This window comes from Corvus kubaryi, unplaced genomic scaffold, assembly GCF_017639235.1.
Source record: "Corvus kubaryi isolate FWS band 111438036 unplaced genomic scaffold, C.kubaryi_AGA036_p1.0 134, whole genome shotgun sequence".
Taxonomy (NCBI): Eukaryota; Metazoa; Chordata; class Aves; order Passeriformes; family Corvidae; genus Corvus; species Corvus kubaryi.
This window is the reverse complement of record NW_024580668.1, coordinates 9,062,427-9,071,428: the sequence shown is the minus strand read 5'-3', so window position 1 is coordinate 9,071,428 and position 9,002 is coordinate 9,062,427. Positions and strand designations below refer to the sequence as shown.

Sequence of the window (9,002 nt, the reverse complement as noted above, 5' to 3'; positions counted from 1 at the left end):
GATTTGGTGCTTCTTTTCAGCCCTGGAAGGAGGAGTATGCGCTCCTTTTCACTCAATTTCTGCTGTCTTTCCCTTGGAAACCCATGCTTGTTGCCTCCTGGCAGTGCCAGGCTTGGAGCCATAGAGGCATCTTCCTGCCACACACATGCCCATGCAAACCCCAGCTGCCTGGGATCCATGTGCAGAATTATTTCCCATCCCCAGGAGTGGTGTGAACCCCCAGCCATCTCTGTGTTGGCCCCCTCTCACTGTCTGATGGGATCCCACTCAAAGACTCTCTGCTAAGGGAGTAGAAAACAGTTTGCTTCTGAATTTTGGTGCCCGAAATAAGCTGTAAGCATCAGCAGACCTGTGCTCTGTTTGCTGTGGGAAGGGCTGGGCTGTATCCCTGATTGCAGAGGGGCATTCAAGGGCCAGATCCAAACCACAGCATGCCAGGGACTGTTTATCCATCCCTCATGGGAAATGGATGCCAGAGGCAATAAGTGGCTGCAGAGCTGGGGCAGCCACAGCCCTGAGCTGCTACAGGGAGTGGAGCAGTGCTTACCAGGGTTCAGAGCACCTGGGACACCCGTGCCATGCAGAAGAGAGTGACAGCTCGTGACATGGGGTTGACACCCGCCAGAGCAGCTCAAGGCAAGGCAGCGGAGCAGGCAGGACCCAGTGGGTGTTTAGAGGCACAACATTTCCTACCCACCGTAGTGTCTGGCTGAGGATGGACATTTAAAACACATCCTTGTTCCAATGGGGAGGGGAAGAAACTATGGCAGGGGAGAAAGAGCTGGATTTGCTCCATCCGCAGTGCCTGGGGCAATAGATGGCCAATGTGTTTAATTTCTGAGTTACCCTGATGAGATGTATAAGCTTGTTATTTGTTTTAATTAATGTGAAGGAAACTGTTAGAATGCCAGAAAGTGTGAAGAGAGGGGGAGCAGAGAGGGGAGATGGGGACATTTGGAATTGAAGCATCCTATTAATATCTCTGCTGTTGAATGGAAGGTCATTAATGAAGCAAAGAAAAATGAGCGTGGAGAGAAACAAGAGAACTGAATCCCTCTCTGCCTCCCATCACCCACGTTGTTAACAGAACATCTTCCAAGCCCTGCTGCAGTCCTGTTGCCCCTTGTCCTCTGCTTTTTTCTGCTGTCTTTAATCTGCCAGACTCCCATTGGATGAGGTGAGAGGGTTTCAGGGAAGAGGAGAGTTGGTGCCTCATAACACTGACACGAAGCTCCTCAAAATTGCACCCATCTGCTGAGATCCAGAGCAATGTCTCCTGCTTTTGTCCCAGAACCTCACCTGGACACAGCAAGTCTTGATCTCTGCTGAAGGCATCAAAACCCCAGCCTTGGAATGATATTTGACAGGGATAGGTGCTGCAACCGGCAGAAAAACGTTACTTGGTTTATTGCTCTAATTTTTTCTGCTCTTTTGGAGGTTACCATGACCAGTGTGTGTTCCCAGCACTGCGCTAAAACTGTGCTTTCCCAGGAATTGATTTGCCATGCCTGAGATGGAAGCAAACACAGATTAAATTTAAGCTATTTGTTCGGCATCTCAGTTACGCAATTGGACATCATAGATTAGGGAGGGTGACCTCCTGTAGCACAGGGGGGATTTACTGACCTGTTTGAGCAAATATTACACTTCCTGGGATCCAGCACAGCAGGATAAAGGAGAAAAAGGTACTGGCTGGCTGCCTCCCTGCACAAGCACCTAAACCCCAGTGATCTCTGTCTTCCATCAGAGCCTCAGGCTGGAGGACCCAGGATCTCCAAAGCAGGGGCCAGCTCTGCTTCCTTCTGCAAGGAGGAAAAGGAGAAAAGAAAAGGAAGATAAATGGAAGGAGAAGGGGAAAAATGAGCCTTTGCAGGGTCTCAACTACCTGCTAAACATGACCAGCCCCAGGAGATGCAGGATTTTGTTCCAGTCACCATCGCCCACACTCCTGACTCCTGAGAGCTTCGTTGTGTTGGTGGATCCAAGGCTTGAGGCTCTTGCCTGCTGCAGGGAGGCCCCCAAGGACAAGGCTGGTCTGAGGGCTGTGGCAGTGGGTGGGGGGCAGGCAGAAGAGAGGACACAGCTGTAGGGACCACGGGAAGGTTCATTTGCTCAAGAGGCCAGCAACAGACCAGCAATTTAAAATTTACATCTGTGTGCTTAAAAAAGAAAAGAAAGGAAAGGAGCCAGCCAGGATTGGTGGTTGCACTGCAAACTGTCAGTGTCTGTTTGTGAAAGGGCTTTTGACTGACAGCAGAGTTGTCAGAGGCGTCTGACGTCAGAGTTGCACAGCGAGGTGTCGAGGTATTGGAGAGCACAACTTACCAAGGCGACAGCAGCATCAGCCGCCTCTGGGAGCTCCGAGCTCTCCTTCTCCTCCTCCTCCTTCTTTCCCTCCATGGCTCGGTTTTGGAGCAGACAAGCAGGCTGCCCCAGCACTTACCTGCCTGTGGAGCTCCCAGGTGGAGGAGGAAAGGGGAGATGCTCCCTGGATGCCACATGGCTCCGGAGCTGTTGGAGCTCTGAGATGAAGACATCCTGGCACAGGCAGGACAATGCCCAGTGCCACCTCCCTGTCCCTGAGCCCTGACCTCCACGGGCTGGGACAGGCTTGGCTCAGCCTGCACCTGGGAGTGGGAAGGGGAGCTGGGATCTCACAGCAGCACTGTGCCAGAACAGGTTCTGCCTTGTACTTCCCACACCCCTCCCACCCTTCCAAACCTCGCCCAGGGTTTTACCTACCAAAGTGCTCCACAGCCCCTTCTCTGGCTTCAGAAAACTCACGAATGTGCCAGGTGCCAGAGTGTAACACTAACTCCAGGCCTTCCCACTCTCCTTGCCTCCTCCCACATGACCTGGACAAAGCCAGGGCTCTACCTGAACAAACCAGGCAAACCAGATGAGACTAAACCTGTTTCTGCATGCTTTGGCACTGAAAAAATACAGTAGCTCTGGCTGTAGCAAGAGCAGGGCAGAGCTGGCACAGAGGGGGAGGCTGGGGTGAAAGCAGCATGAATGGCTCATGTTTGCTCTCTTGATGTGAGGTCTTGCAAATGGAAATGATTCTCCAGGAGCATCTGTTCCTCAGGCAGGGGCTGTACCACTGCAGGCATCCCCCAGAGGCATCACTGGCACTTTGTGCAAATAAATAAATCAATAAAAGCAGTGGCTACAGGAAGGGATTTGGCCTTCTTGTCTTGGGAACACCTGAGTCACCCAGGATAATCACCCTGTGGCCTTGGAGGGATGGGTTTTCTGAGCCCTGAGACACCTGCTTGCTGCTGAAGTGGTTTAGCCCATCTGTTTAATGCTGTGCTAGCTGGGAAATTGTTTCTCTGCTTTAGCTTTAAATGATGAATTGTTGCCTGAAAGATTATCCTTTGTTTATCTCTGTTCCAGTGACCCCCTTTGCTGCCTCTCCTCTCCCCTCTGCTTGGGCGTTGCAGCAGTGAGGGCAGAAGGAGCAGGAGATGTGATCATTCCCAGCCCTGAGTATCAGGCTGTTGATGTTTCCTCCAAGCCATCTCCACTTCCAGATAAAATTCTGCCTCTTGTCCAGCTCATGGTTTCTCCAGAACACAGAGCAGGGCTTGGCACTCCTGAGACTGGAAAGGAGCACCAGAAGTATGGAATAGCTGGGTTGAGAAAGGTGGGGAGGAGAAGGACCCTGTGTGGGCACTGCCTGTGTCACTCCAGCACCCCAAGCCCCAGCACTATGGGCACCTCTGTGGCCCAGCTCAGATAATTTCCTCTGTTTTCCCTGTGTCCAACAGAATGGTCTCTAGAGCAGGATTTGCTTTTTTTTTGCCAGCTTGATTTGTGTTTTAGATTAATTCCCTTAGAAAAATCCTTGGGCCGTAACTCTCTTAGGAGGGCCAAATGTTTTCTCTCTGAAATCTGGCATAGCTTGTTGCTCTGTCAATGCAGGTGTGAAACTGTTAAACATCCTAAGCCAGCTGGGTCTCTGGCCCTAAACTGATGGGAGCAGCAACCCCAAGTCCCAAAACCACCTGTGAGAGCTCCCATTTCATTTGTGTGTTCCTGAGAACTGGAGCCTGAATTCCTCTCTATTTCCTGACAGCTTGGACCAACTACTCGGGAACCAGGTTTTCATGCAAATAAATTCAGAGAGGAAACGAAGTCATTAGGAAAAAGAGTTGAATCTCTCTGAGGAAGCTTCGTGCAAGAATAAAGCGATGAAGTGACAGGATGGATTAGTCTTTAATTTGGTTAAAGCTGGGGTGGCAAATCTGCAGAAGGTCACAGTGACACTAAACAAGTGTCTTGTATTAAACCCAGCTCAAGTTTTCATGTCTTGGTAAAAGAGCTGGAGCATCTATAACTAGTAACAAGTTATTTTTGGCATCCCAACCTATTTTGTAGCTCCCAGGAGGACAAAACTGCTTCTCTTTGACTTTGCAAAGCCTGGATTTCTTTTTGTGTCGGCAGGATGCTGGGATCTGCATTTAAATTCTTCTGACACTGCCTGTCTTAACAAAAATTCACAGGTCCAGGCAATTATTGCTCTTGCTTGCTTTGCAGAGCAAAGAGCCCTGTCTAGATGAGGGCTGTGTTCAAAATAACAACACAAAAGTTTGTTGAGTGGCCATCTCTGAGGGGATTTGAAAGACATGTAGACGTGGCGTGTCTTGGGAACATGGATTAGTTGTGGTCTGGGCAGTGCTGGGTTAAAGGTGGGTTCAATGATTTTATAGGTCTCTTGCCACCTGAGTGATTCTATGATTCAATGAAAAGGTCTCACAGCCCTAAAAAGCCTAAATCTTTAGCAGACACCTGGTCCACGTGGTCACTTTGTTATTGCCTCCTCACAGGTCATGGGGCCACAAACATTTGTTCAAGGCCACTTGGAAATCAGCAGCAGAGGCTGGTGCCAGAGCCAGGCCATCAGTGGTTTAGTGGCCCTGTCATCAGACAGGTTTCCATGACTCTCCCTCTTCCTTAGCTGTCCCTTCCTGGGCCCCAGCTGCACCCACACCATGTTCCCACTCTTCCTGAGGCTGTTTGCCGGATGGGTGCCAGATCTCCAGTTCTGCAACGCATGGTGTGACATCTGCTCTGCCTTCCCTCCCGCTTCTCCCAAATGGAGATAGCCGGAAAAATATTTAAGCCAGAATACACAGAACCATCAGAATCAAAGTACTTCACAACACTGACTGAACTGACTGCATTTCACTGGAATTTTGTTTTGAAATGAAACAAACAAACAAAAAATCTGGCAGAATCAAAACATCTTGTTTCAGCGTTTTCAGAAGAAAGAAAACCTTCCTGTTCTATTCTGAAAAGGCTTTTCACTGCTGAGATTGTTTCAAAAAATAGCTAAATCAAGCAGAAAGCAAATTAAAAAATCAAAGTCTCTTGGAGATGGATCCAGTTTCCAGATTTTTTCTCTAATTGGCAGCCAAGAGGAGCAGTGCCCCTTGGGCATCCCACTGGTGCTGGTACAGCACCGCTCTCCTCCGGCTCCCTGTGTGTTCATGGAGGGGACAGGGACGAGCAGGGAGATGGCCCAGGGCTAAAAACTGGGAAAACCAGGCAAAATCAGGGAAACCCTGCTACCAGTGAGGAGCTTCTCCTCCTCTCATCAAGGACATACCTCCAGAATAAAGTTGTGCACTGATGAGATACAAAGGGGACTTGAGATGTGATGAGCAGATGTCCTACAGGTGTTCAAACAGCTCCTGCCTCTGTTTCCTGCTTGAGGAAGAACTTGGGTGGGTTCTCCCACTGCATCTATGCACAAAACACCCACAGCATATATGTGGGGACAGGAGTGTTCCCACACTCTCTGAGTCCTATCCCAGCAAGGTGGGGACAACAGAGCTGGTGCTGCAGCACCCTGCAGCTCCCCCAGCAGCCAGGTGATGGGAGCAAACCCTTCAGACCTGGGGTAGAGCTCATAGGCTGCACAGGTTTCTGCTGCAAAATCCATTATGGGAGAATTTGCCTGGAATTCAGGGCTCTGGGCTTCACCCCAGTCTTCAATTACCCAAACATCTCCTCTCTTCCTATGTCAGTATTTCACATTTCCTTCAAATATCTGGGTGTGTAGGCCCCTCTAACATGCGCTGGCACTATGAAAAGTGGCTTTGTTGGGAAGTAGAGCCCCTGGCACAGGGAAAGTGGGCAGATGCCCGCAGAGCCATCAGCTGGAGACTGGGGAAGTGTGTACAGGGGGAGCACTTCCTCCCGTCTGTCCAGGGCTCCAGCATCGCGTGCATTTTGCCTTGAAAAACAAAAATCAGCATCTGCTCCAATAAGTGATTAGCCCAGGGCAGCAATGCATCTGCTGGAGAAGGAGCACATCTGTGCTCAAGGTAAAAGTGGAGCAGGCAGTGGAGCTGGGATGCTGCACGGTAACAGAGCACAGTCCCAGTGGCCCAGGAAAACAGGACATCTCCTGGGCTTACATGCCCACAGTACATCTCTGCCAGAGCTGACACATACAAGTTGAATTTGGCCTTTTGTTCAAGGAAAACTAAAGTGGATTCAAGCCGCAGGACCCCCCCAGTGAGGCTGGTACAAATGCTGAGGAGTGTGTCATCGGCCCATTAAGACCTCGGGCAGGTGCTGCTGGATAAACAAAATCCCTGTCTCCTTTAGTGATGTGAATTTTAGAGAGACAGGAGAGAAAGAAACTAACATGGTGTTTACAAAATTAAAAAAAAAACCCTAAACCTGGACCTCCAGGGAGGGGACTGTGCTGTCCCCCCAGTCCATCAGGGATCCAACCAGGAGCTGGTACAATCTGTGCTGATGCATTATGAGCAGTGAATCCCTCCTGCCCATATTTCTACATCCCCCACAGTTTTACTGATATAAACTAAAAGCAATCTCGGACCTTGTAAGACAAGGTAGTTAACTCTGCAGCCAGCCAGCAGCAGATTTATTGACCTCTAAGATGCATTCAAACCATATTTGCTTTCACATGACAAGTGTCCTGTTTTATTGAAGCAGTTTTTCAGCAATCCTGAATCACTGCTGCAACTCCATGTTGTCAGAGGCAAACTGAACATGTTCTGCACTAGAGTCAAGGCAACTGAGCACAATATCTATGTAAAATGGGGGACATCAAGCCATTAATGATAAAAATTGAAGTAAAAAAAGGGGAAGATTTTCAGGCAACAATGATAAACACTTTAATAGCTGAACTCTAAAGTGAGGGAGTTTTTTGGCAGCAAAAGCAAAATATGGTAAAGTGTTTTACAGTACTTTTACTTAGTATTTGAATGAGTAGGCCTAATATTTTGAAGATTGGAAGCAATCTGAATGAATTTGAAAAATTTTCCTTGTGAAAAGTGTGAATGCAGCCTGAATTGCATTCACAATGCTGGCAACCATGCCCTCAAACAGACTGAAAAAAAGGTGAATGATTTGATGAGACAGCAAATGTAAAAAAGAGTTGAAATTAAATGTGAAGAGAGGAATAAAAACAAGACTGGTGCGATAAGAAATGGAGTGATATACTCCAGTACTTGGGGTGAAAGATAGTGTCTGTAAAAACATGAAAACATTATCTGGATTTTCACTGGTACTACCAGTGTATCTTTATAGGCAGATGATAAGAAATATAATAACTCTGAGAGTACAAAAACAATCAATGTAAAAATATATTTCCAAGACATGCTTGTAGTGAATTTCATCGTGTGCTGCTTTAATTTTAAACTTTCAGAAGATATACATTCTGCCCAGTACAGAATCCCCTACATTTCCTTCTATAGTTTTCTATACTTAGAGAGAGGAGTTACAACACTTGAAGGAGCAGTCTGTTGATGGCATATATAGATAAGGCATTTTGAAAGGTAGAGCACATTTTTTTTGATTTTGGGACTGTCAGAAGACAGAATGGAGTTGTGAAGCTAAATGTGAGCTTGATGGTGGTAACTACAACGGGTCATTGAGATCTCTGTTTATTTTCAAGCAGATGCAATGTTTTAGGGTATTATGATCAAACATGTGTTATCACTTGGTTGATCAGCACTGGCCTTGCTTTCAGTTTGTAGTCCCACAGTTTGAGTCACAGCTTTGAACTATTTGTCTTGTACAGTGTTCTATAGACAATCTGTTAGGGGCTTCTTATGTAAGATTATTCCTCTCAAGTTCAGCAAAAAATGCTGCATCGTGAAGAATGTGCATAATGTATAACAAATTTAGCCCCTCTGCTAACTGCAGACAAGTGAATCTTCCTTTCATTTGGGGACAGAGTTATCACAGCTTGGAGGAAGGAGGGAAGGAAAAGGCAAGGCAAAACAAGAGAAAGGGTTAAAGCAGCTTCTGTGGCAGCACCATAAACATGCAAACACGTTTGGCCAAACTGTTGTTGGCATTTGAGATGAAGAAAAAGCATTTTCCCCCTTCTCCATTGGCTTCTAGTGCCTTGCCCAGCACTGTGGGGCACAGAAACCCCTTAGGCTGAGACCACCCCCAGCCCAGGCACAGGCACAAGATGGAAACACATCTGAAGTACCCTCAAGTGTTTGCAGGGATTTCTCCCCACAAGTTCCAGTTGTGCTGCAGCTGTATCATCTCATCCCATAAATGTGCCAATGTCCATCCCATCCCAGAGCAAATCCATTTGCTACAACTTTTACAGGTACTAAAGCCCATCTGTAGGAAGCCTCACAGAGGATTATTTCTGTCCTCTTCTTATTACAGCCTCAGCAGACTCATCTAAAAGAGAAATTTCACAAACTGCTTGCCTCCCAGGCTGAGAACTGTGTGTAAAGGGGCTGTAGTCCAAAAGTCACTGACTTCAGCAGCATCCATGGCCCTGATGGGCCTCTCCTGCAGGGGAGCAGAAATGCTGAGATGAGGCAGGTGGCAGCGAGGAACATTTTGTCCACATGATTATATGTCTGGCAACTGAAGGACCCAAATCCTAACATTAAAACTGAATTAAATTACCATTCACTGAGCTGCTGAGAGGTCTCTGCTCTAAGGGAGGTTTATGCCAGGGATTGCAGCAAAACCAGCAGGTTTAGGGA

At 47.7% G+C, this 9,002-nt stretch overlaps 1 long non-coding RNA gene across 1 annotated transcript; it reads right to left on the bottom strand.

Annotated features, from left to right (window-relative positions):
* Positions 1–1,193: 1,193 nt before the first annotated feature.
* On the bottom strand, positions 1,194–2,837 carry LOC121675122. Its single transcript, XR_006019962.1, has 4 exons — positions 2,743–2,837; positions 1,886–2,083; positions 1,627–1,802; positions 1,194–1,508 (listed from the first exon to the last, which is right to left on the bottom strand). It is a non-coding gene; the product is annotated as an uncharacterized LOC121675122 (long non-coding RNA).
* Positions 2,838–9,002: the final 6,165 nt, after the last annotated feature.